This window comes from Syngnathoides biaculeatus, chromosome 9, assembly GCF_019802595.1.
Source record: "Syngnathoides biaculeatus isolate LvHL_M chromosome 9, ASM1980259v1, whole genome shotgun sequence".
NCBI lineage: Eukaryota > Metazoa > Chordata > Actinopteri > Syngnathiformes > Syngnathidae > Syngnathoides > Syngnathoides biaculeatus.
The window spans coordinates 27,435,633-27,462,401 of record NC_084648.1 but is presented as its reverse complement, the minus strand read 5'-3'; the positions used below and the strand labels follow the sequence as shown (position 1 = coordinate 27,462,401).

General features: G+C 42.3%; 1 long non-coding RNA gene across 1 annotated transcript; it reads right to left on the bottom strand.

Annotated features, from left to right (window-relative positions):
- Window positions 1–79: 79 nt before the first annotated feature.
- On the bottom strand, window positions 80–26,716 carry LOC133506330 (uncharacterized). Its single transcript, XR_009796482.1, has 3 exons — window positions 26,585–26,716; window positions 26,408–26,486; window positions 80–228 (listed from the first exon to the last, which is right to left on the bottom strand). It is a non-coding gene; the product is annotated as an uncharacterized LOC133506330 (long non-coding RNA).
- Between the last annotated feature and the right edge of the window lie 53 nt (window positions 26,717–26,769).

Here is a 26,769-nt window from a genome sequence, read left to right as displayed (position 1 = left end):
TAAGCTCCAGCACCTGTGACCTAGAAAAGAATAAGTGGTGAAGACAATGGATGGATGGATGTTACTGGTTCAACAAACCTGCAGTGTTTTCTTTTGGGGTCCTGAAAAGTGAGATTTAGAGAAATGCCGATTCTGCCCAATGCCAGCGATAGATATGTGCATCCGGTCCATGCATGATGTTCCCTGCATCTTCACTCAGCAGGGAAAGGCTCTCGCTCACTGGTGACACTAATAAGATGAATAGATTAATAGAATAGATAAATGTTTGGGTGAAAAATAAAATCAAACCATTGTATAATACAACGAAAATAAAATAAAACTACTCATCCAAATAATCTGCTAATGAAGCTACATGGGTATTGCCACCTCATTATATTAAGTTAATTGCAATTTCATCATATTTGCATTCCTATGCCAAATGTCCAATCTGGTTCTATGTTGTTTTTTGTTTGTTTGTTTTTATTGCCACCACCAAAATAGAATCAGAAAAAAGCCACCCTACAGCTATTACATTTTTCTTTTTTGTTGTTGTTTTTGTTTGTAATTATTAAAGAAGAAATGTTTATCCTGTGAACATTGAGTACCAAGGTGTCAGGTGCCATTTGTTGTTATCCCTTTAAGTGGGATTGGAACGAGGATCAACACACGATCCAAGGTTATGCGTCACAAGTGTGAGAGCTTGTAGCAAGTGGCAACTTGAATGCGAGAACTACGCATTTGGGTTACATGCCGGAACTCCCTTGCTCACACTTCCTTTGGCTACGAGGACCTGGCGAGGAACCAGAGCCCCCAGAAGGCTTGCAGTTTTTGAGTGTTCTTTAATGTATCCGATTAATAACTAGCGCTGCCAGCCTTGCCTCATCTTGAAATGCGCATGCTCCCTCAAAGTATTGGTATGTTGGGAGATGTGCATTTTTTACTGGGAACCCAAACATGCCAGAAAGATTATGCAGGCCCGGATAAGGCTGATCCAGAGTCAGCAAGCATTCCTGCACACTGAGATTCAGTCACAGGAGGGTTCCCACATTGATAGTGTACTCTTGAATGTGATTGTACGTTTCTAGCCATACGTCATATCCATCCATCCATTATCTGAGCCACTTCTCGTCACAAGGTTCGGGGGAGTGCTGCACCTTATCCCAGCTATCTTCAAGCAGGAGGTGGGGTACAGCCTGAATTGCTTCCCAGCCAATCGCAGGGCACATACAAACAAACCATTTGCACTCACATTCTCAAGTCTATGGGAATTTTAGGGTGTTCAATTAACCTAGTATGCATGTTTTTGGGATGTGGGAGGAAGAAATAGAAATGGAAGGAATGCACGGAGAAAATCCACGCAGGCACAAAGAGAAGATGCAAACTCTCACACAGGCGAGGCCGGGATTTGAACCCCAGTCTTCAGAACTGTGACGCAGATGGTCGAACCAGCCGACATTCGTCAAATCACACTGCCTAAACATTGATAAGTTATTAATGAATTAATTTATAATTCTCAACCACTTATTTACATACCATATGTACTGTATACAATTTGAGGCCGAACAAACATCCATTCATCCATCCATTTTCTTAGCCGCTTATCATGACGAGAATTGCGGGAGTGCTGGAGCCAATCCCAGCTGTCATCGAGCAGGAGGCAGGGGACACCATGAACTGATAGAGCACATGAAGACAGACAACAGTCGCACTCACAAACACACATAGGGACAATTTAGAGTCTTCAATTAATGTTGCATGGTTATTGGATGTGGGAGGAAACTGTAATGTCCGGAGAAAGCCCACACAGGCACGGCGAGACCATGCAAACTCCACACAGGTGAGACCGGGATTAAACCCAGGTCCTCAAAACTGTGAGGCCAAGGCTTTCCAGCTGCGTCACCGTGCCACCCATAACAAATACTCATGACCAGTTACAATGGAACCCCTAAAGTCCAAGTGGTACAATTTTGAGTTCAATAGAGATGTGGAAAAAAGTTTTTTCATTTTATTTTATTTTATTTTTTTAAGAATGGCATAGATAAGTGATCCCAGCCTTTTTTATGTTTCGCTCTCTTGACATATAGACAGTGAAGAAAATGAGTATTTGAACACCCTGCTATATTGCAATTCTCCCGCTTAGAAATCATGGAGGGGTCTGAAATTTTCATCGTAGGTGCATGTCCACTGTGAGAGAGATAATCTAAAAACAAAAATCCCGAAATCACAATGTATAATTTTTTTTTCACGATTTATTTGTGTGATACAGCTGCAAATAAGTATTTGAACACCTGAGAAAACCAATGGTAATATTTAGTTCAGTAGCCTTTGTTTGCAATTACAGAGGTCAAACGTTTTCTGTAGTTCTTCACCAGGTTTGCACACACTGCAGGAGGGATTTTGGCCCACTCCACCACACAGATCTTCTCTAGATCAGACAGGTTTCTGGGATGTCGCTGAGAAACACAGAGTTTCAGCTCCCTCCAAAGATTTTCTATTGGGTTTAGGTCTGGAGACTGGCTAGGCCACGCCAGAACCTTGATAGGCTTCTTACGGAGCCACTCCTTGGTTTTCCTGGCTGTGTGCTTTGGGTCATTATCATGTTGAAAGACCCAGCCACGACCCATCTTGAATGCTCTGACTGAGGAAAAGAGGTTGTTCCCCAAATCTCACAATACATAGCCACAGTGATCCTTTCCTTAATACAGTGCAGTCGTCCTGTCCTTTGTGCAGAAAAACACCCCCAAAGCATTATGCTACCACCCCCATGTTTCACAGTAGGGATGGTGTTCTTGGGTTGGAAATCAACATTCGTCTTCCTCCACACACGGTTAGTGGAATTATGACCAAAAAGTTCCATTTTGGTCTCATCTGACCACAAAACTTTCTCCCATGACTCCTCTGTATCATCCAAATGGTCATTGGCAAACTCAAGATGAGCCTTGACATGTGCTGATTTAAGCAGGGGAACCTTCTGTGCCATATATGATTTCAAACCATGACGTGTATGTGTATGTTTATGTGTATGTGTATTACCAATAGTCACCATGGAAATGGTGGTCCCAGCTCTTTCCATTTCCTTGACCAAGTCCTGTCATGTAGTCCTGGGCTGTGTCACGACCCATCGAGACAGAGGTAGGACCCAAATGCAGGAGTCGGGAGATGGAAAGTAGTTCGCAAAAAACGTTTATTATTCAATGGTTGGGGATTGGGCAGGCAGTCAGGTGCAACAGCGGTAGTTGGGATGTCGGGCGTAGAGTGCGGGTCAGCGGGCAGGCAGGAGTCGGTACACGGGAGATCGATCAAGGAAGACAGAAGTGTCAAAGGAGTCAGGCTTACGGGGTCAGTCGGAGAACAGGCGGAGGTCGGTACACACAGGAATACGATCGGAGATACAGGGGTGCTCAAACGGAGCATGAACCTCAACGAACTGCCGCCGGACCAGGCGTCCCCCCTGGACCTATATACACCGGGGTCAATCAGCCTGCATGAGGCGCAGGTGTTTACCTCCCAATTAGCGTGACCGCACAGCCCGGGCTGGAGCGGCAGGATCATGACAGGCTGATTCCTCACCTTTCTAAGGATCATTGAGACCCCACGAGGTGATATCTTGCATGGGGCTAAACTCCGATTGAGATTGACCGTCATGTTTAGCTTCTTCCATTTTGTAATGATTGCTCCAACAGTGGACCTTTTTTCACCAAGCTGCTTGGCAATTTCTCCGTAGCCCTTTCTCGCCGTGTGGCATTGTACAATTTTGTCTCTGGTGTCTTTGGACAGCTCTTTGGTCTTGGCCATGTTACAAGTTTGAGTCTTGCTGATTGTATGGGGTGGACTGGTATCTTTATGCAGCTAACGACCTCACACAGGTGCATCTGATTCAGGATAATACACGGAGTGGAGGTGGACTTTTAAAGGCAGACTGACAGGTCTTTGAAGGTCAGAATTGTAGCTGATAGACAGGTGTTCAAATACTTATTCTGCAGCTGTATCACACAAATAAACCGCTAAAAAAATTTACATTGTGATTTCTGGATTTTTCTTTTTAGATTATCTGTCTCACAGTGGACATTCACCTACGATGAAAATTTCAGAACCATCCATGATTTCTAAGTGAGAGAACTTGAAATACAGCAGGGTGTTCAAATACTTATTTTCTTCACTGTTCATATAATACAGTATATACATACAAATACATATATACTCTCGTGATCTATAACGTATTTACAAACATATACTGTATACATATATACTGAATTGGCCTTGTCCATTCAGGGTTCACCTTGCGCGGCCCTGCATATTTATGGATTTTGCTCTCAATTTTCTTTTCATAATGTACAATTATTTTCACAAGGACAAGGTATACCAAGAAGTCTTAAATTTTCTCCTAAATAGACAAGGCACATTATAGTGTGGCACTCCTTATGTACACGGTGAGTTCCAAAAACAAAATCTATGTTGTTCTGTGACTCGCCCAACGAAGTACGCACACCTGAACACACGGTTTACACTGATGCCGTCCATGCTCGCATGTGTTTAAGAGTGTATGTAAACTACCAAATGAGGGTGCTCATGAGGCAGTGAGGAACAATAGGAGCATGTAAATCGTGCTTAAAGTGCGTGTTTTGTGTCAATTATTCCTTCAGTCATTGTTTCATTTTTACTTTATTTATTACCATCTATCAGGCAGGATGGTGGGGTAGCTGTAAAGCGTTGGCCTCACAGTTCTGAGGACCAGGGTTCGATCCCGACCCCAGCTTTGTGGAGCTTGCATGTTTTTCCTGTACCTGCGTGGGTTTTCTCCAGGCACTCCGGTCTCCTCCCATATCCCCAAAAATATGCATAGATTGGACACTCTATTGCCCCGAGTTGTGATTGTGAGTGCGACTGTTGTCCGTCTCTTTGTGCTCTGTGATTGGCTGGCAACCAGTCCAGGGTGTACCCTCCCTCCTGCCTGATGACAGCTGGGATTGGCTGTGGCACTCTGCTCACCCTTCTGAGGATAAGTGGCAAAGAAAATGGATGGATGGATGGATGGATGGATGGATGGATGGATGGATGGATGGATGGATGGATGGATGGATGGATAGAACTCTAAGTCACACCACCTGTGTAGCAAAGCCTCAAATCACATTATAGATACATAACACCCTCAATTTTAACTTTCAGCCCCATCACTCAATCTGACATTGTCATGAGCCAGGCTGGACCACGACCAGGAGGGGCATGGCCGCTGCCCTAGCCGGTGACACCTGTCACCGCTCTCAGCTGTTTAGCATTGGCACTGTGATTAGATTATGTATTTTAGTTGGAGTTTTGTCACTGGCATTTGCCAGATCGTTGCTTAATGTCTCGTTCCCGCACTCTCCCTTTCCTGTTCCTGATCTCCCGTGTACCGATCCCTGCTTGCCCGCTGACCTGCCTTCTACGCCTGACATCCTGGTTATTGCTGCTCCCGTTTACTGTCTGCCTGATCCCCGACCTAGGAACGAATAAACACTTTGGCCCAAAATGCCTCTGCGGCTCCGGAGTCCTGCATTTGGCTCCTCCCCCGCACCGATGGGTCGTGACAATATTCTTTTCACCTCCACAACTTTCTTAGCCAGCGCTTGCTTTAAAATAACCCTTTGTACATTTCTCTTACGATCTACTCCATGGTAAAATAATTTAAAACCCTCCTTCGAAACTTGTAGCCTTACTTGTTGTCCACCTCCTCTCTTGGATGCACAATGTATCATCCTTTCTCCTCATCATCATGTCAACCAACTCTTGGGCTTTTCCTGTCATAGTCCAAACATTCAACGCTGTAGTGTAAGTGTGACTGTGGATTGTCTCTACAGAATGTGCCCCATAATTGGCTGGCAACTAGTTCAAAGTGTACCCCACGTCCTGCTCAAAGTTAGTTGAGATAGGTTACAGGACTCCCACAACCCTTGTGGGGATAGGCATCACGTACAATGGATTAATATAAATACATACACAGTCCTCTCCAGAAGTATTTGAATGGCAAGCTCAATCGCTGTGCTATATTTTGAAGATATTTGTATTTCAGACCAAAAGATGAATATGGGACAAAAGTTCAGAATTTCAGCTTTTATTTCATGGTATTTACATTAGATGTGTTGAACAACTCAGGACAGAGCACCTTTTTTGTTGGAACCCACCAACTGTTCAAGTGAACAAAGGTATTGGAACATGTGACTCATGGATATTTCTCAGTGCAAAGGTGTTGACTTTTTGATTGATTGCTTCCACATTAGATAGCACTGGTTTTTGGCTGTGGGTTTCACCTGTAAAAACTGTATTTGCTGTTAAGTAGACATAAAGACTGGAGCACATTCTACAGCAGAAAAGCAAGCCATTCTGAGCTATTGCAAAATCAATGACCATTGACAATTTTTCTATTTTAAAATGAATAAAATCAGCAGTAATTTTTCCATGAGGAATATTCGTCTCCAAACATATGCAATTACCATCTTGGCTGATGAAGCCTTTGCGATATGGATATTTGTACCAAATGTACTTTTATTTACACTCCAAAAATAGGGGAACAAAAATTTATTTGTGATTTTCTTACAGCTTATTAGGCCTGAATATACTGGTCTGGCTCAATTGACGTCAAACTAGGTTGAATATGGGCCGCAAACTAAAATGACTTTGACGCCCCAGTTTTAGACTGAAACAGATGGTTTACAGTCAGCAACCACTTTAAGTCTGCATAGTTTGTGTATGTGCTCATGCAGATGATCATACTCTACATAGCATTCCATAATGCTGTGCGGGGAGAGCAGAGTTTGCCATTTGGCTTTTTTTAACCACTTTAAACAGTTGACTAGCTGTCTTGGGGGAGAAGGAATCTGGCATGCATGCCAGCTATCTGATATACTGTAGGTCACATAGCTGCTTAGTGCTGCGCTTGTGCTTCTGTTGTGGCAACACTAGTGAAGCATATCATCATGATAGCACATTGGATCTGAAGTAGAGCCAACACATTCAGTTATGAACCTTTTTCTACTCCTATGTCTTCGCAAGTGTCCATCAGAATAGAGATGTTCTCAATCAGTCTCCCCAAATTTTAAGTAAAGGCACATTCATATTACAACATTAACATGAAAAAACATACTAAAATGTCACAATCTTATACTGTACATTCTTGTAAAAACGTATTGGCACCCTTCTCAAATTCTTATTTTTTTCATAGTTTCCCCCACTTTAAAGTTCACCCACACAAGACAAAAAAGGGAAAATTTGACACATCACAGAGTTATGCTAGAAGCCTGACAGTGAATGAAACAAAAACCATTGTAAAGTACAATCGTCTAGAATTGAGACATCCATCTATCCATTTTCTTAGCTGCTTATCCTCACACTGTCACAGGAGTGGTGGAGCCTATCCCTTCTGTCAATGGACAGGAGGCTGGCTACACCCTGAACTGGTTGCCAGCCAAATGCAGGGTAGATAAAGACAAACAGCCGCACTCACAATCACACCTAGGGACAATTTAGAGTGTCCAATTAATGTTGCACGGTTTTGGAATGTGGGAGGAAACCAGAGTGCCCAGAGAAAACCCACCCAGGGACGAGGAGAACATGCAAACTCCACACAGGCGAGTCTGGAATTGAACCTGGGACCTCAGAATTGTGAGGCCAACGCTTTACAGCTGCTCCAACGTGGCACCCAGAATTGAGACATTTTTTCAAATAGCAGATGCTGTGGGAATGCCAGTGATTCTAAAAATCTCACCTGTCTTCGTGACTCATGTACAAAAGGTGCAAAGGCACCAACGGGTGGCATGCGTTCTTTTTAACACAAAAGTTCTGATGTACTCGTATCAAGAGCAAAATGACAGTGAAAATGTTGTTGTGCCTCACGCCAATTTCATGGCTGGCGGACATACGTTTCTGCACCTTTAGGTACTTTGGTGCCACTTAGAGGTGATGCTGGGAAACTTCTATAATAAATCTGCACATTAGGCATGAACAATTCACACTGATTTTGATTTCAACAATGTAATAAAGGCAAGGACTCAGAATACGGAAACATATTGCTCTCACACTCTCAAAAAATCCTGCTTTTCTGAGTAATTTTTTTGAGAGCTTTGTTTTTTGAACATTTTTTTTCTGTTGTTCAAGCTATTTTCCCTATTTTTCAGACTCATTTTCCCCCATTTTTTGGGCTACAATATTTTTTCTGAGTTATCGGGACACATTGAACTCAGGCAAGAACCTATGAACAACAAGTGACTCTTGCTGGACTCCGTAATAAGGAACATGACCATCTTATTTATTCTTTCATTCATTTTCTTAGCCGCTAATCCTCATGAGGGTCACGAAAGTGCTGGAGCCTATCCCTGCTGTCAACGGGCAGGAGGCGGGGTACACCCTGAAATGGATGCCAGTCCAATCGCAGGGCACATAGAGACAAACGACTCCATTCACAATCACAGCGAGGGGCAATTTAGAGTGTCCAATTAGTCCCAGAGAAAAACCACGCAGGCACTGGAAAAACATGCAAACTCCACATAGGCAGGGCCGGGATCGAACCCTGGACCTCAGAACTGTGAGGCCAACACTTTACAGCTGCCCCACCGTGCCGCCCCATTGTATTTACTTTGATCACATTTTATTTTTATATGGGAGATACTCCTGTCTTTGAGTCACATAGATGGTATCGTTATTAGCTTGTTGACTTTACGCAGGCACCTGTGGACTTTGCATTTGTTCAGGAGGAAAGCCAATTCAGATCTGCTCAATGCAGATCTGTCCAGAATCAGTTGGACAGATATGGCATGCTCCATGGATACAAGATGATCCATTTAAAATGCATACAGGCTGGCTACGTGGTGACTCAAGAGACGATTAGAAGACTGGTGAAAATACTGGAACCGCATGATGTGCAACTGAGGCACTGTAATCGGCTTCGTGCGGGGTATGTACCAGAATCCCTTGCCCGAACTTTTTGTGGCATATAGACTCTTGTGACAAACTTAAACCATATGGGCTCTGCATCCATGGTGCAATAGATGGGTTTTCACACATGGTGATATGGCTATATGCTTACAAGACAAGCAGTAATCCCAAGATAATTGCTGGATACTTTATTGATGAGGTGTCGTCAAGGAATTCGTTCGGACCTTGGCACCGGGAACTGTTTCATTGAGAAAATGCAGAGGTTCTTGAGCCACGACCATCTGGACAACTTTTTCATCTGGAATCTACACGTTGTGCCTCGTGTATCTGTTCTGTTCCGTAAAAGTAAACTTCCAATGTGTCCATCAAAAAACATATAACATCTTGGGTGCATTGTTTATTATTTATAGTCAAAACTTTCTAATACATTGTGTCTGGGGTTGTGTAATGGTTATTATCATAATACTGTGTACACTTTATATCAAATGTAGCTCTTACACCATCTGCTGGTACTGAGCAGTGAAACCTTTTTCAGTTTTGATACATAGTTTTTGATACCTTCCTAATTTTGAGTGGGCGGAGTTCTCCTGTTAATTGGCTGTCTGTGTAATTTGCAGCAAAACAATTATAGACATAGCAAAATTTGGTGAATATTAGTATTTTCTTATGTAATTTCTCTACCAAATATATCAGGTCAACTACTGTATTTGCACTGCAAGTATTTGAATGCTATGTCACTCTACATTAATGTTAAAACGTAGTTGTCATCAAACTTTCAGCAAATGAAGCACACTTATGAATCTTTTAATATGGCAAGTTCTTTACTGGAGTTTGTACATATTAGATACCTGTAACATTACACAATGCAAGCATACAAAAAGGACCATGTCAAATTTGAGGTTTGCAGCTGGAAACATTGTGTCTCACAGTCTTGAGCCACACGACTAAACAGTTGACACACAATCTGTTTGCCAAACAAAAAACCTAACCCTCCCATACCACCTTGTACCAGACTCACAAACACTGTCATATTAACATTTAACATGAGGTAGAAATTTAATCCCATTATAATCTAACAGTAAAAACACAATGGTGTTTCTAATATACAAACATTCCCATCCTAGACTAATAACAAAAGTTAATATGTAACTGTTGATAGGGTAGACAAAAATGTTCACAATCAACCTATGCTTGTGTGATTTTTTTCTTGCACTACTTATACAGTACCTACACTAAGAAAATCTGCTATGGCCCACATTCACAGTCTAAACAACTATCACTGGCTGAATGGGGAAGAGAAAAGTCTTATGCTATGTCCATTGTATAAGTGTTGCTGAACAATATAGGCTCCATTTCAGCTCGAAGCTCAGGAAACCTCCTTTAAATTGATGGCAGCTCCACAGTTGGGTGACAAGTATGGGCAATTGTCTGCCATGCTAACCCTTCCAAAGATGTAAAAGTGACTTGAACACAGATAACATCTGACCCAATCAGAAATCTCATCAGCTTCCGAAGACGTATTTCATCCAATCCCCTTATGTACTGATGTAAAAAACTGCAAACTTTGGTTCTCTGCTGAACTAGCTGTTAAAGCTGTCATCATCTTAATCACCTTTGGTGTTGTTGGTTTAATGTCCTCATACAGCTTCTTAATAAACTCTACATTGGGGAAAATCTTCCTGAGTACTAGTCCTGCAACCTCTTCAATATTATCCAATGCATATTTTGGATGCTGGATGGTTTGCTTGTGAGCAACCTGGATAAGTACAGCTCTCAAGTTATCTTCTGTTAGAAACGTTCTTACTCTGATGCGATCCATAAGATCAAGAAACTCTTCCTCATCATTAACAGCTTCTTGCAAAGCAAAACAAAAGATGATGCTTAAATTGACTAAGATACATCAGGGAGTCAAACAGTAAATCAAATGAAACAGTGTTTATCAAATATGATGACTGCTGTAAAGGCTTGTGCAAAATGGAAAATATCCATGGTCGTTCAGTCCCTTGGCTAATATCTTGCCAGCCAATTTCCATTCTTCCTCTTGCCATTTTGGGGAGAGTAAAGGCGCAGCTGCACCTTCTGCTGTACAGTCTAGGAATTCTGTCCAGAAGGCAGCGTATACATCTCTCGAGACACTGTCAGCATCTGCACCCACTTCATCAATAAAGCTATGCAGTATTTCACAGACTTTGTCATCACTGCTTCATCTATGAATTGAACAGTCTATCTAAGAGATTAACTTGGTGAAGTTTCAGATTCCCATGCAAAAGTTCAAAAGCCGGACTTGGTGGTCCACTAAAAGCTGTCTCAGCATCAGTCGGAGTTGAGGTGTGAGTGGGGATGTTTAGTTGTTCATCTTCGATTGCAAGGTTTGGCCCATGTTTTGAGTGTATCATCAAGAACATCTAAAATTTACCCCCTGTCAAAGGACCAAAAGTGACCTCTGATGTATTGAAGATGGAAGATCAATAATTTGAACAGCTGAGGTTCTCAGCTCATCATCTTCCATTGTGTATATCTGATTTTAGCTGCTACATCTTTTCCATGTCAGCTTCTCCACCTTTTCCATTGTTAATTTCTTCTGTCCATAGCCTGTGCAGTTTTCCCCTCGTCAAGCCTTCACTTTATCATGTTGGAGGGGTTTGTGTGTCCCGATGATCCTAGGATCTAAGTTGTCAGGGGCTTCATGCCCCTGGTAGGGTCACCCATGGCAAAAAGGTCCTAGGTTAAGGATCAAACAAAGTACGACCCCAAAAAAGCCCTATGACGAATACTTGGACATGGGTCACCCGGGCCCCTCTCTGGAGCCAGGCCTGGGGGTGGGGTTCAAAGGCGAGCGCCTGTTAGCCAGGCCTGCACCCATGGGGCTTGGCCGGGCACAGCATGAAAGGGTAATATGGGTCCCCCTTCCCATTGGCTCACCACATGTGAGTGGGGCCATAGGGGTAAGGTGCGATGTCAGTTAGGCAGTGGCGAGGACCTTGGCAATCTGATCCCTGGCTACAGAAACTAACTCAAGGGACATGGAATGTCAACTCTTTGGCAGGGAAGGAGCCCGAGTTGGTGCGTGAAGTTGAGAAGTTCTGAATAGATATCGTTGGACTCACCCCGACGCACCGCTTGGGCTCTGGTACCAGTCCTTTTGAGAGGGGTTGGACTCTGTTCCACTCTGGAGTTGCCCACAGTGAGAGGTGCCGAGCAGGTGTGGGTATACTTATCGCCGGCTCGGGGACCTGTACGTTGGGGTTTAGCCTTGTTGATGTTTAGCCCCGTTGATGAGAGGGTAGCCTCCCTCTGTCTTCAAGTAGGGGGACGGGTCTGGCCTGTGGGACTCCCAAGGCAACTGATAGGTACCAGCTGGACATGAGGAATGCAGCTTCAGTGGTCATTGAGGCAAAAACCCGAGTGTGGGAGGAGTTTGGTGAGGCCATGGAAAATAACTTCAACTTTGAGGAGATTCTGCTCTACCGTCCGGCGTCTCAGGAGAGGGGAGCAGTTTACTGTCAACATTGTGTATAGTGGGGATAGGGCACTGCTGACCTCAACTCAGGATGTTGTGAGTCGGTGGGGGGAATACTTCGAAGACCTCCTCAATACCATCAACACGCCTTCCCATGAGGAAACTGAGTCTGCGTGCTCTGAAGCAGGCTCTTCTATCTCTGAAATTAAGGTCACCGAGGTGGTTAAAAAGCTCCTTGGTGGCAGGGCCCCGGGGGTGGATGTGATTCGCCTGGAGTTCCGAAAGGCTCTGGATGTTATCCTGGTTAACACACCTCTGCAACATTGTGTGGACTTTGGGGAAACTTAATCTGGATACGTATGTGACAGAAATGACATGTACAGTATGTCGTTTACAGCATACATTCATATTCATTGGTTAAAATTCAGTTGGCCATTTCAGGATATATTTTTCCAAGTTAATGTGCAATTTTAGGACATTTTTCAGAATTGTAGCTTAAGTACTTTCTCTTTCTTTTTCTGGTAAAACAAGAAATGTAAATGGTCATTCGAAACATTGAATTGATTTTTGTATAGTTTTTCTGTATTACCAGGGCCTTGTTTAAAGTGACTCATTGTCTTGGACAATTTGCAAATGCATCATTAAACACAGTATTATCAAGCCTAAGAGTGATAGGTGGCTCTTTGCAGGATGTGAACAATAAAAGGCCTGTTGAAATCAGAGTTGTCTTGCTGCAGCTATTTGTTCCAATGTTGGTTACTTTTTGTAGAATTCCACATTCATCAGCTGCAGAGAGAAAATATTCTGCAGTGTCTGTGATTGTCTTCTGTACAGCCAGGGCAAAAGACTGTAGATGCTGTGTACAGTGACACCGACCCAACTTATATTACAAACAAACTTCCAAAGTACTTCAGTAAGAGTCACTTGTTGAGTCTTTTGCAATGCATCCAATTTTGACTGCTTTTTGGTGTCATGAATTTGTTCAATTTTTCTAGAAATAGATTTTCTGCATGGGAGTGTAAAACTTAGATCACGTGTCGCTATCTAGCACATTTCCAAACCCTTTGCATTCTACTACTTATATTGATCTACAGTCCAGAGCACTTCACTTTGTGAGTGGATTTGTGATTTTCTCAAATGTTGACTGACTACTTTTGGCCCTGAATCCAGTGACTTAAATCCTCGAAACAAAAAAAGTTTGTACAAAATATTTATTATAATATTTATATAATTTTGAGTTTGTAAAGTCAATGGAAGACGTTTTTTTTTAAACACACCTTAAGAGTGTGTATATCATGAATGCTGGATCTTGTTGTTTTTCTGAGAATGGACTGCACCTACTGGTAACTTTTTTGACGTTGCAAATAAGTATATATTGAAAATGTGGATTTATCTGGTTATTCACATTGGACTGTTATTATTTTGAACATTACTGTAAAAAAATTTAAGTGTCACACAAGATAATAATAAAGAGCTACATTGTTTCTAGGACAACACCAACAAAAAATGGCAGAAATCGATGAAGCCTACCTTCCTTACCCTTGCCCCAAAGTTAGGTGGGTAGGGAGTAAAGGATTCTCTTCCAGAAAGTAGGATCAGAGGATGGTTTTCAATCAAAATCATTAAAACATATTTCCAGCTTCTTCATTGTTTATGTAGTTTCCAGTGATGGTGACTTTTGGATTTTGGTTTGGTGTCAGGTCATCATTAAAATTATGCATCCATAAATATTTATAATGTATGTCATATACTTGACTGTATTTCTCTTTATTATTACAACAAGACTTTTCTGTACTGATTTAGTATGGTGTTGAGTATTTCATTTTTATGAGGATTTGACGAGTGTTTGTGAGAGGGTTTGAGTAGTGTTTATGAGAAACTCATCCTTATGAAAGGATTTGAATAATATTTATGAAGAGGTTTGAGTAGTGCTTATGAGAGCATTTGAGCAGTGTTTATCAGAACTTTTCAGTCGTTTAGGTGTGAAATCATTTTAATATTTCAGTGGTTGGACAAGCACAACTGAATCATTTATGACCAGCCTGTAACCAAGCTACACGCTTCACGAACAGTATAAACAGCCCCCCCCCCCCCCCCCCCCCCAGCGGCTATGAACAATGCTGACAATGGCGCACTCAGCCACGTGCAACGACAATGCCGTAAAGCAGCCTGGCTCGGCTTTGTGATGAGCCACCCCGGCCGAGGCGCCGCGTCCGGCGGGCACAGTTTCGGCGAAGGCTGCGCGTCGGCCTCGCGAACGGCGTCGGCCTTGCGAACGGTAGCGGCCGACAACGCTGCCGACAATGCTGCACTCAGCCGCGTGCGGCGACAACACCGTAAAGCACCCCGGCTCAGCGGTGTTGTTCATCGCGGACGGCGGTTGCTATGAACAATGCTGAAAAGCCGCCCGGCTCGGCGTCATGATAAGCCACCTCAGCACCGAAAATGAGCCAACCCGGCCGGCTGGACGAGCCACCCTGGCCATGGGCCTTGTTGGTCTGCGTGGCTCGTCGCAGCCAGCCGCCGGCTTTGTCTGCCGGGGTGGCTTGTCGTTGCGCCGGGCCGCGATGGCTCATCTTCGCCGCGGAAGTGGATCGGACACGGAGGCGGTTTGGCCGTGATCGCATGTCATCTGAATATGGCTCGAAACAATAGGGTAATATTGCCTCAGTAACTTCACTCAGTTGTGTGATTTGAGATGTGTTGCCGTCCGACGCGCACATCGACACATGTAGCATGCCTGTCATACGTACGCAGATGTTTTGTTACATTATAATCTACCGTAATTTACTGAGGTATCTATTTTCAATCCATTAATGAAAGCTAGCAGTAGATGATATATATCTTCCTAAAGCATGTAGAGGGGAAAAGTTATCAATTTCACGATAACGCGTACCACGGGGAAAATGACCATTCACATTTAGATATATGGACAGACTAATCTAACGTTAGAACTTAGATCAAGTCAAAGTAAATCACAATCTCATACTTATTATCGTTAGATACTCAAACATATATATATAAAATACTGTATATAGATCCAAAATATTAGCCCCTGCCCCATTACAATATCCATTTTAGAATGCTTACAGAGATGACACTTGACCTTTAAGGACATCTTTACAATGTTATGCCTGCTGAAGCCATGTTCTACGTCAACTACTCCTTTGCAGTCTGCTGATGCTTCACGAAGTCATCCAACTTCGGTGCCACCAATGATTTTCAGCATTTCAGAAGATTTTTTTCTTCCACTGTCAATACACCATTGGCAGAAAAAAATTGAGTCCCTGAATTTGAGCCACTTGAATTTAGAAAACCAATCCTGGTGAATCTTTTGCCTCTGCCCTGCACGGAGGGTGGATTTTCCGACAGCAAAGTTGTGTTGGGTGTCTTTCCCGTGTAATGGGCATCCGTCAAAGTTGGCAGCTGACAAGCCGCACTTATACCACTGCCATTCTTTGTTTTTTGGAAGATAATCTCAAAGGCTTATAAATTTTCCGTAGCATCCATAGGTAGCATGAACCGATGGCGAGAAAGCGTGGGTTTGACGCGGAAACTGGATGTAGTTGTCTCCGATGTAAACAATTATTAGCTCAAATTCCAGTATAGGTTCCGACGAAACTTTCATCACACTAAAGCTAGGAATCAAAAACGAATTCTTGTGGAATCGTATGCTAGGATAAACAGCCAATTTACATGTTTTCCAATTTTGTTCGCCATTTTAAAACTTTACTCACCAGACTCAGCATGTGTTTGCATATGGCGAGGGCCCTGTAACTTCCGAACATGCTCAGTATGGTTAACTTGCATTTCCTCTTTCCAGGTGAATGCTGATTGTTTAGGAGGAGGCATGTTTTTTAAACGTTTATGAAATAAACACGTAAATTAATGTCAAGACTACACAAAATAAGTGACGTCTTTCAATATCTATTTTTTTTCTACTCTACAAAAACGCGCGTGATTTGTCGTGCTCAAATGTGCAGATTTGCAGCGTGATGGCGCACTTCAAATGTGAGTGACTGTCATTGTATTCTGTTTTTATTCACGTTAAACATAATATCCTAACTTCATTAGAATTGGGTTTGTACTTCTGCAATAAACATTGGTTTTTTTTTCGTTTTTTTTTTTTTTTTTTAACATATGGCCAATTTTAGAGGGGGTGCACGGTAAAGCGACTGGTTAGAGTGTTAACGTCAGAGCTCTGAGGACCAGGGTTCAAAACCCAGCCCCGTCTGTGTGGAGTTTGCAGATTCTCCCCGTGCCTGCCTGGGTTTTCTCCTGGCACTCCGGTTTACTCCCACATCCCAAAGACATGCATTAATTGGAGACACTAAATTGCCCTAAGGTGTGATTGTGATTGTTCATGGTCGTTTGTTTCTATGTGCTCCGCGATCAGCTGGCAACCAGTTCGGTGTCTATCACACCTCCTGCCTGAAGACAGCTGGGATAGGCCCCTGCGGTCCCTGACCCTTGTGAGGATAAGCAGCTCAGAAAATATATGGATGGATGGATTTTAAAACCGTTTGAAGTGCTCATGTTTTTTTTTAGAAAATTCATGAAAATGGTGACCCCTTGTCAGCTTGCTCATAAAGACTGTGAGGTAAAATAAACCTCACTTTTCAACTGGAGGGTTCAGAGGGTCAGCAGGGAGGATGTTGTCGTCCTCGCATGCTTCAAAGAGATGGGGATAGAGACACTCATTAAAAAGCTTTTTTAATGTTCGGAATTCAAAGCACAATGTTTCCTGTATTCGGTCCCATTTGTTGAGGGCTGTCATACATGTTTTCACCTCAATGTTATAGTTGACTTCTCTGTTGTGGGAGGGGGTTTTGGGCCACAGAATTTGGATATCGTTGTCCTAAAAATAATGTTCTTTGGCATGCAAATAAGCTACTACTTTTGGACCCAAAGAAACTACTTTCCTATTTTTTGGGTTACTGCCATGAATTTTTGCAGTCTACATGCCACAGCACGGCATTAAAAACGCAGTAGTTTCTTCCTTGGGATTTTGTCTTCAGGGTGACCCATCTTTTGTCTGAAAGTGTTAGTTGACTTGAAATGCATCTGCGTGTAGCGCTTCTCTAGTATAAAATACTTCGACGAGGTAGCCACCTGAGTTCTTTTCTTACTCCAAAGTCCGAAACTAATAAATTAATTCAATGTTAATTACTCTAAATGTTTATTACAATTTTACTCTTTACTTGTGCATTTAATTCTCTATCAAAAGTCTCTGAAATAATATTTCCCCTTATGAGTTAACATTATTCTAACTTAAATAATCAAGCTACCAAATAAACTCACCACTATTTTAACTGTCTTGCTGATAGTCAAATAATAAACCTGGTTATGTAACAAAAAGTGTGAACATTTAATAACAAAATAAAAGATGGAAAAATCAAACATGTATACACAACAGTCAAATAAACAAAGTCAATTTAACAGGTACCCAATACACACATGCTGAGGGCCCAGACAAATATGAATATAGCCGGCAACCAAACAAAATTCAAACCCAAACGTCACTGCGGTGCTTCCCAAGGCAGGAGTGAAGAAAGGTGAAGGTGGTTTTTCCTCTGTCCGGCGTCCTCATTGTCCTTGTCCCTTTTTCTTCCTTGAAGTCCAAACACAGCCTCGCTAGCCGCGTTAGCTCTACGCTAGCGCCCTTGTCCTCTCCTTCGTGGTCCAACACACAGGCCTTGCTAGCTATCATTAGTTGGTTGCTAGCGCCCAAGCCAAGTCCCATATTTAGATTATATACATTGTATATGTAGCGTACTCAGCCCCGAGCAATCACAACGCCGCGGCTCGGGTGCGACGAGCCGATCACCGCTTCGCCTGCGGTGGCACCTAGGTGGCTCATCGCAGCGCCGAGCTGGGGTGGTTCATCAGGGCGCCTAGCTGGGCCGCTTTGCGGCGTTGTCGTCGCTTATGGCTGAGTGCACCATAAACAATTGTTTATCGCTGCTGCCATCGGCGGTGTTGTTCATCGTGGACAACGGCGGCGGCTATGAACAACCCTACCGGCAATGGTGCACTCTTCCGCGTGCGATGACAACACCGTAAAGCTGCCCGCTCGGCACTGTGATAAGCCACATCGGCGCCGAAGATGAGCCACCCCAGCCGAAGCGGTGATCGGCGGACGCGGCACCGAAGCCGGCGAAGGCTGCCACATCATGCCTAGCGGATGAGCACGGCTTCGGCCAGGCTGGCTCATACATACTGCCGCGGCGGCGATAGACTCCCAGAGAGTATGTATGAGCCAGCCTGGCCAAAGCCATGCTCAGTCACGAGGCATGATGTGGCAGCTTTCACGGGCAAGCCGACACGGCAGCCGTCACGGGTGAGCCCGACGCGGAAGCCGTCCGACGCGCACAGTGACACATTTAGCACCCCTGTCATACGTACGCGGATCTTTTGTTACATTGAGAGACTGGATACGTGGTCAGTCCCAAACTATTATTTTTTTTAGTAGCTGTATACACACCTACCTGTCATTTGGAACCCACAAAGCTCTCATACTCTGCACCCGTGAAATCCATTTTTCATGATGAACCGGGTCTCTTGGAAACTTATGAAGGGTAAATCCATCCTCCCGAGTGTTCAAGCAATGTCCAGCAATGGAACAGCCAGCATTTTGGCTAACACGAAGGAAGAACAAGCTACCTTCCCAGAGGTAAAACTAATAGAAACAAATGAGTCCACTTGAGGGCGGTCCTGCCATGTACGTCACTTCCTGCTTCTTCTCAAAAACAAATCCCTCCAGAGGATTTTCATGGCAGGAGTTAAGAAAAGCTGTATACGTCAAAATCATATTTTGTGGTGAAAAAAACGCATGGGTCGATGTCGGCTGCCATTTTTTCATTAATAACATACTAAAAATCATGCATTTCATTACAGTGGCCCTTTAAGTTTTCAGCCGACTGGGAAGGGATGCAGTAGCACCATAGCAAATTCATTTTCATCAGAGTCAGCTCTCCTACGGGAGAAGTTGGAAATTGTCAGATTCAAAGTCTTATCCTTTAGTTTCCTTGACATTGCTTGCTGTGATGTGTTTGGCCGACTTCTTATGACTTTGCAACGCACCTTCTCCCATGTTAGGTATGTTAATGAGTTTACCGGAGTACATTTCACTGTAGGAATGTCGCAAGGTCCCAGACACCTCCGATACAACTCATTTTCTAACCCTGTGTCGTTAAATCGGGCCTTTCCCGGCATAAGTAACTGCAAGCTTTGTTTGTTTCACCGAGCTCAGGTGCACACTACCTCCACGCTTGGATGAACTGAACTAAATAATGTCACCTCAAGAAATTTTGAGAAACCGGAAATGCGCAAGAGTTATCGGTCTACACTTGACAGATTTATTGTTATAATGAAAACACATGATAAACAATATTTAGAGCTACAACAACAAAATCCGATGGCATTCCCTGACCCAAGCCAAATATTTTTTATTTATCGGTCTTTCCAAGATCTGAAAAATGCAATGTTTCGTCCAATGATAATCCCGAAATTCCCTGACCCGTACGAACCCTGATAGTGGTTCATTTACAACAAAACAATTACAACATAACGATTCAGTGGCTGAAAATCAATTCTAAACCTTTTTTGTTAAAAATTCATCCAGTATGACTGTAAAATAAATACCTGAATACTGGAGAGTGCAGTTGAAATCAGGCCTGCCAAATGTTGTGGAATGTCTGTATAATGGAAATCACTAAATGCTGAATCATTTAGGCCATAAGACCAAATGTTCAAGAAATTGGGGAGTTGTAAGCCAGCATCCAGCATGACTGGACAGTATGGCAATGTGTAGAATGTCTGTATAATGGAAATCACTAAATGCTGACTCATTAAGGCCGTAACACCAAATCTTCAAGAAATTGGGGAGTTGGAAACCAGCATCCAGCATAACTGGACAGTATGTCAATGTGTTTGTGATAAAAAAAATTCATCAATGGATTTGATTTGGCTCTTGCTCTGCTTGCTTTGCCTCTGTTGGCATTTTTTTTTTTTTTTTTTGCTGATAAGCTCATTTTCCTTTTAAAATATGGTTTTTAGAAGCAGCGACTCCTGCATACTTTTAAATTTGTGGGACTGTTTTTTTCGTGTTTGTGGATAATCAGTTTTTTCATCCTTATGTGATCGTGGCCTGCTAATTAGCACAAGCCTAGTGTTACCAACAAGACCGGCCGTTAAGATGCCTCCCTTCTCTACTGAGGACTATCATGGACTACTGCAGAGGGTGTCAATTCTGGAATCGAAAATCTGCCGTCTTGAAGTTTATGTAGATGTAAATGTACGGTCCCGGAATGAAACCACTGTACAGATGTCTCAAAATGGTGAGCAGAGGTGTGCTAACAGACAGCCACAAAGCTCAACAACGAGGACTGATATGAACTGTGAAAAGGATAACGGACACCCCAGCAGTTCTCCCTGGAATTTACTGGGAGCAAAGCCCAAACATATGGGACATTTAAAAAGGAAGATACAACAGTACCAGGAGATTACCGAAGAATACCGAAGAATCTGGCTGGCCTGCGTTACGGGCGGCCTCAACACCAAGTGAGTGGACGGTCATTACAGCGAAGAGCAAGTAAAAAGAATGTGATTCAGTGCAAAATATTGACGTCAAACTTACAAAAAGATTTAAGGCACTCTTAGAAGCCCTAGGCCAAGAATGCTCATCCTCCACCACCACTGAAAGGTATGAAATTAAATCATCCAAGAAAAAATTGGGAGCCCAAACATTAATAGTTGGTGATGGAGCCATCAAGGATGTGAAACGCTTTTGCAGTGAGAAGAACACCAAAGTACTGTGTTTTACTAATGACACTCTGATATCTCTTGTTGGAATTTTATATTTCTAAATCATCATGAACTTAAATTAGTAATCTGACTCCAATTTGTGAATTTACCCAACTGCCACTCATCCAACAATATGCGCGCTCGTTCTACAATAGAAAGGTATCAGGAAGCCTGAATTTTCACACACGAGTGGATTTATTCCTTCAACACACACCTGGGTCTCGGATCCTTCTCATTACAACCCTGTACGTCTCTGTTGCCACCAGCAGACGTACTCTACATCCAAGTTTCCCAGAACAATTTTAAAGTACAATCTACTGATTCACTATTGGTTCTGTGTCTCCTTCAGGTATCCTTGGCGCTCTCTCATTGGTCTCCTTTGGTCCGCCAGATGTTGGCCCGACTCCTCCCCTGCAGACTCGCGTGCTGGCTCCTCCTGGTGGTGGTTTCCTGACAGTAGTTTTTCCACCAACTGCCTCTGAGTCCTGTCGTCTCCGCATCCTCCTTGCAGTTAGCACCGTCTGTTCTAAAACATTCCATTCTTGCACCACATACCCTGTTTCGTTCCACCAGTCACACGCTCAGCACTTGACAGTCTCACACTTTCATACACAGGATGTAGCAACATCTAATGAACTACTTTAAGCTCAAACTCTTATATTCCTTTACTCTCAAAAAATCCTGGAGATCACTGATCAGCACCCAACTCTGAAATCTGTCACTCTACACATAGGGGCCCTGGATGTTCTCAAGCAGCAATCAGAGGTACTGAAGCAAGATTTCATAGATCTCGTAACAAAAGTCCAAGGGAAAGATTCTGAGGTTTTTATAAGCGGACATCTCCCACATGTACGATATGGAGATAAACAATTCTCGAGGCTCCATCAATTGAATAGGTGGTTAGGCAAGGTGTGCACTGCACTATCCCTGAGTTTCATTGACAATTTTGTTTAATTGATAATTTCTGCCTTTTTTGGGAGCGTAAAAATCTTTACAAAGCAGATGGTTTCTGTATAAATGGACAAGGCGTTAAGTTATTAGCTGCCAACATTTTCTACTGTGTACGTCATTCACTGGCCTGTAAAGAAAATGTTTACAAAAAGGGTTAGGGTTAGCCCTTAACCCTAACCTAACCCCTCAGAACCTCCCCTATATGTCTACAACAACGATACAATCCGCAGTAGATGTTGGCTTCCCCTCTTCCAGCCTGAATGCAATGTTGGGTCTGATGGATAGGATGAAGACTATTGTCAACGATGGAGTCCAGCCCATACCACGCCAAGATCTTCCCCCCACCCCCCCTTGCCTGAAACCACCGTCCACTAAGAAGCGAAAGGCCCCTCTTCCACCCATGAAGACTATCTGTAAACATGACTGATATTTACTGGGTCTTTCCCAGAATAACTCTATGGTGATCAGGCTTTTTTCATCCCTGTAATTACAATGGACAGAAAGTTGGTCAAAAAGATATGGCACCAAAAAAGTACAACTTCCAACTTAGTGAGGATAAAATGTGAGTCTATCAAACCATTCTCTCCAGCCATCTCTGCAAAACTAGTTCTTTTTAATATCAGGTCACTAGGTAACAAATCAATGTTGATCAATGACATCATTATTAGTTGTTATTGATTATTATTATCATCATTATTATTACCATTTATTTAAATGAGGCAACACCAGCAGATTTTAACTATTTGAACAAGTGTCGTACAGGGAAAAAAGGTGGTGGTATTGCTGTTATTTTTAAATCATTTTAATGTAAAGAAATTATATGGGGTGATTTCAACTCTTTTGAATATATGTGTTTTTTAGTTACGGGTGAACCAAAGGTTATCATTTTAATCATTTATAGACCTCCAAGATACAATGGAAAATTTATGGAGGATTTTTCAGAACTGATGTCAGTTATTTGTACTGAGTACAACTATTTTATCATAACAGGGGACTTAAACATTCCTGTTGACAATAACATGGAAAAAACATCCAAAGAACTTTCTGCAATACTAGACACATTTGACCTCTCTCAACATGTTAACTGTCCAACTCACACTCAAGGTCACATCTTAGACCTGCTCATATCTAAGGATGTTAAAATCCTATCAATTGATATTAAGGATATGGCTATTTCTGACCATTTTTGTGTATTTTTTTTAATTACAGATTCTTCAAAAGTTCAGACAACCTCTATCTCTATTAGGAAAAGATACATAAATGAGAGTACTGCCACTAAGTTTACGGAGACTGGCTGTGTCACAGACTGTGAATGCTGAGACAGTTGATGAACTTTTGGACAATTTCAACTTGAAAATCACAAATGCTATGAATGTTGTCACTCCTGTTAAAACTAAGACCATCCTGAGGAGACCAAGAACCCGGTGGAGGAGCACACTGATGGTCAAGAAATCTAAATCGGAGTGTAGGAAAGCAGAATGCAAGTGGAGAAAAACTAAACTCCAAATTGACTATGACCTCCACAGACAGTGTCTTTGTAATTTTAACCAAGAGTTACTTAAACCAAGACAGCAACACTTTTCTGAAATCATCAGTAAGAACCTCAACAATACTCGTGCTCTCGTTGCTGTGGTTGACAAGCTTACAACCCCCACTACCACATGAGTTTGCCTGTTATTTTAGTGTATAAATACAAACCATCAGGTCAAATGTCAGCACAAATCTGTAAAAAGATAGAATGATCTCACATCTGAAGCCACCCAGAGAAAACTCTATTAACCTGTCAGAATTTGATACAATTGACCAAAAAACGGTAGAGAAAACTGTTCAGCAGTTGAAACCATCAACGAGCTGTCTCGACTCCATAATATATGACTTTTTCAAAACTATTGTGAAGTCAGTGCTACCTGTTTTGCACCAAATAATCAATTGCTCACTTAAGTCTGGCGAGTTTCCCAAAGCTCTTAAAGTAGCTGCTGTTAAGCCTCTTCTAAAAAAAAAAAAAAAAAAAACAGAGCACTGAACGATTCCATGTTAGCAAGCTATAGACCCATCTCAAATCTCCGAAAGTCATTTTAAATCAACTCAGCAATTTCTTGAATTTAAATGGACTTCTTGACAAATTTCAATCAGGTTTCCGAAATCATCACATTACAGAATCTGCTCTAATCAAAGTGCTAAATGATAGAAAGTTGAATACTGACTCAGGAAAGGTGTCAATTTTGGTCTTGTTGGATCTCAGCACGGCTTTTGATACGGTAGAGCACAATATACTGCTAAACAGGTTGGAAACGTGGGTAGGACTAAATGGAACGGTCCTTAAATGGTTTAGGTCCTACCTGGAGGAAAGGAGCGACTTTGTGACCATTGGAGGTGCTCGGTCTCAGGAATGGCAATGACTTATGGGTTCCCTCAAGGGTCAGTTCTTGGACCTCTCCTGTTCAGCCTGTATATGCTATCCTTGGGTCCAATTCTTCAAAACTTTAATTTTGACTACCATCGCTATGCAGATGACACACAGTTATATTTAGCAGTGTCTCCAGATGACTACAGTTCAATTGAGGTATTATGCCACTGTCTAAATCAGATAAATAACTGGATGAGCCAAAATTTTCTTCAACTAAATCACAACAAAACTGGGACGATTGTTTTTGGCAATAAAGAAAAGAGAATTGCTGTTAGTAAACACCTGGACTCTCTATCTTTAAAAACCAAAGACCAAGTCCGAAACCTTGGTGTTGTGATTGATTCTGATCTGACTTTCAACAATCATATCAACTCAATCTCAAAAACTCCCTTCTACCATCTGCAGAACATATCTAGAGTGAACTCTGGCATGTGTCAAGCAGACCAGAAAAAGCTCATCCATGCTTTTATCTCAAGCAGACTTGACTACTGTAATGGTCTTCTGACTAGACTCCCAAAAAACGAGTATTAAACAGCTGCAGCTCATTCAAAATGCTGCACCTCCTGTTCTGACCAAAACAAAGCGGTCAGGGCATATAACTCCAATCCTAGAGTCCTTGCACTGGCTTCCAGTCATCTTTAGAATAGATTTCAAAGTTCTGCTACTGGTCTATAAAACACTAAAGGATTCAGGTCCTGAATACATGAAAGAAATGCTTACGGAATGCAAACCCAGTAGAGCTCTGAGATTGACTGACTCGGGTCAAATACTGGAGCGCAGAATCCAAAGCAAACATGGTGAAGCAGGATTTAGGTATTATGCTGCACACAAATGGAATAAGTTGCCAACAGAGGTGACGTCAGCCCCAAGTGTGAATGTTTTTAAATACAGGTTGAAAACTCTTTGTATCTCATGCTTTTTAGAATATATCCACTTTTTGGCCATATTACCTGCACTGTATGCGGTTTTAATTGTCATTTTTTAAAATAGTGTTTGTCATTTTTATTGTTTTTATACTGTTTTAAATTTTTATCTCTTTGTTTTCAAATGCCTTTAATCATGTAAAGCACATTGAGGTACCTTATGTATGAAATGCACTATACAAATAAATTTGCTTTGCTAAATAAACACTGTACTGAACGGGCAGCACGGTGGATCAGTTGTGCAGTGTGGGTTTCACAGTTCTGAGCATCAGGGTTCGAATCCTGGCCCTGCCAGTGTGGAGTTTGCATGTTATCCCCATGCCTGCGTGGGTTTTCTCCATACACTCCGGTTTCCTCCCTTATCCCAAAAACATGCATTAAATGGAGACGCTAAATTGCCCCTCGGTATGATTTGGAGTGCGGCTGTTTGTCTCTATGTGCCATGTGATTGGCTGGCAACCAGTTCAGGGTGTACCCCGCCTCCTGCCCGATGACAGCTGGGATAGGCTCCAGCAATCCCGGGACCCCCGTGAGGATAAGCAGCTCAGAAAATGGATGGATGAACTGAACGCTGAATTATTTGTATCCTATTCCATGATATACTGACAGGAATAACTGTTTGTTCTGTTCTTGGCAACAACAAACAATGTAATTTGGAAATTCAGACAAATTTGGCCAAATTGTTCTGCAAGTGAATTTCTATTGGTTGGCATCTCTGCTGAATTTCTTGTTGTTTTCTGTAAGAGAAACTTGTAAACATTGATTATAGTCGTTAAATATATGATTAATATTAGCCTCATAAAACCTCCTTTCTTTGTCTCATTGTGTACCGTCGTGTATCTTTTCCAATAATCATCCTTATGAAAGGTGTTTGTCTTGCTTTTCAATTAAACAAAGGGGAAAACAGCAACTTGGTGATTTATGTTGTCATGATTATTGAAGTCTTATTCCTGAAAAAGTTCTGTTTTGACCTACCTGTTCTGTCCAGTAGAGAGCAATGTCTGTTCTCGAAATTGAGAAATGCGCGGCTTGGCAGATTTATATTCTGCCTATCCTGTTCACGGGTAGATGGTGGAAAAACAAAATAAAACATTAATAGTTTTGCTGTCATATGTTTTAATTTTAAACTTGAAACATTAAGAGGCTTCGTACTTCAAAGACCCGTGACTCAAATGTGGACAACGGTTATTGAATATTGAAAGATCTTTTCAAACTTTCGAATGAAGATTGACTATTGTGTCATTCATCAAACTCCTTACGTGACTTTGTAAACTTGCATGTACGTTTCCAAGTTTCAATAAAGGTTTGTGATGAAACAGCCAATAGGAGACGTGTTA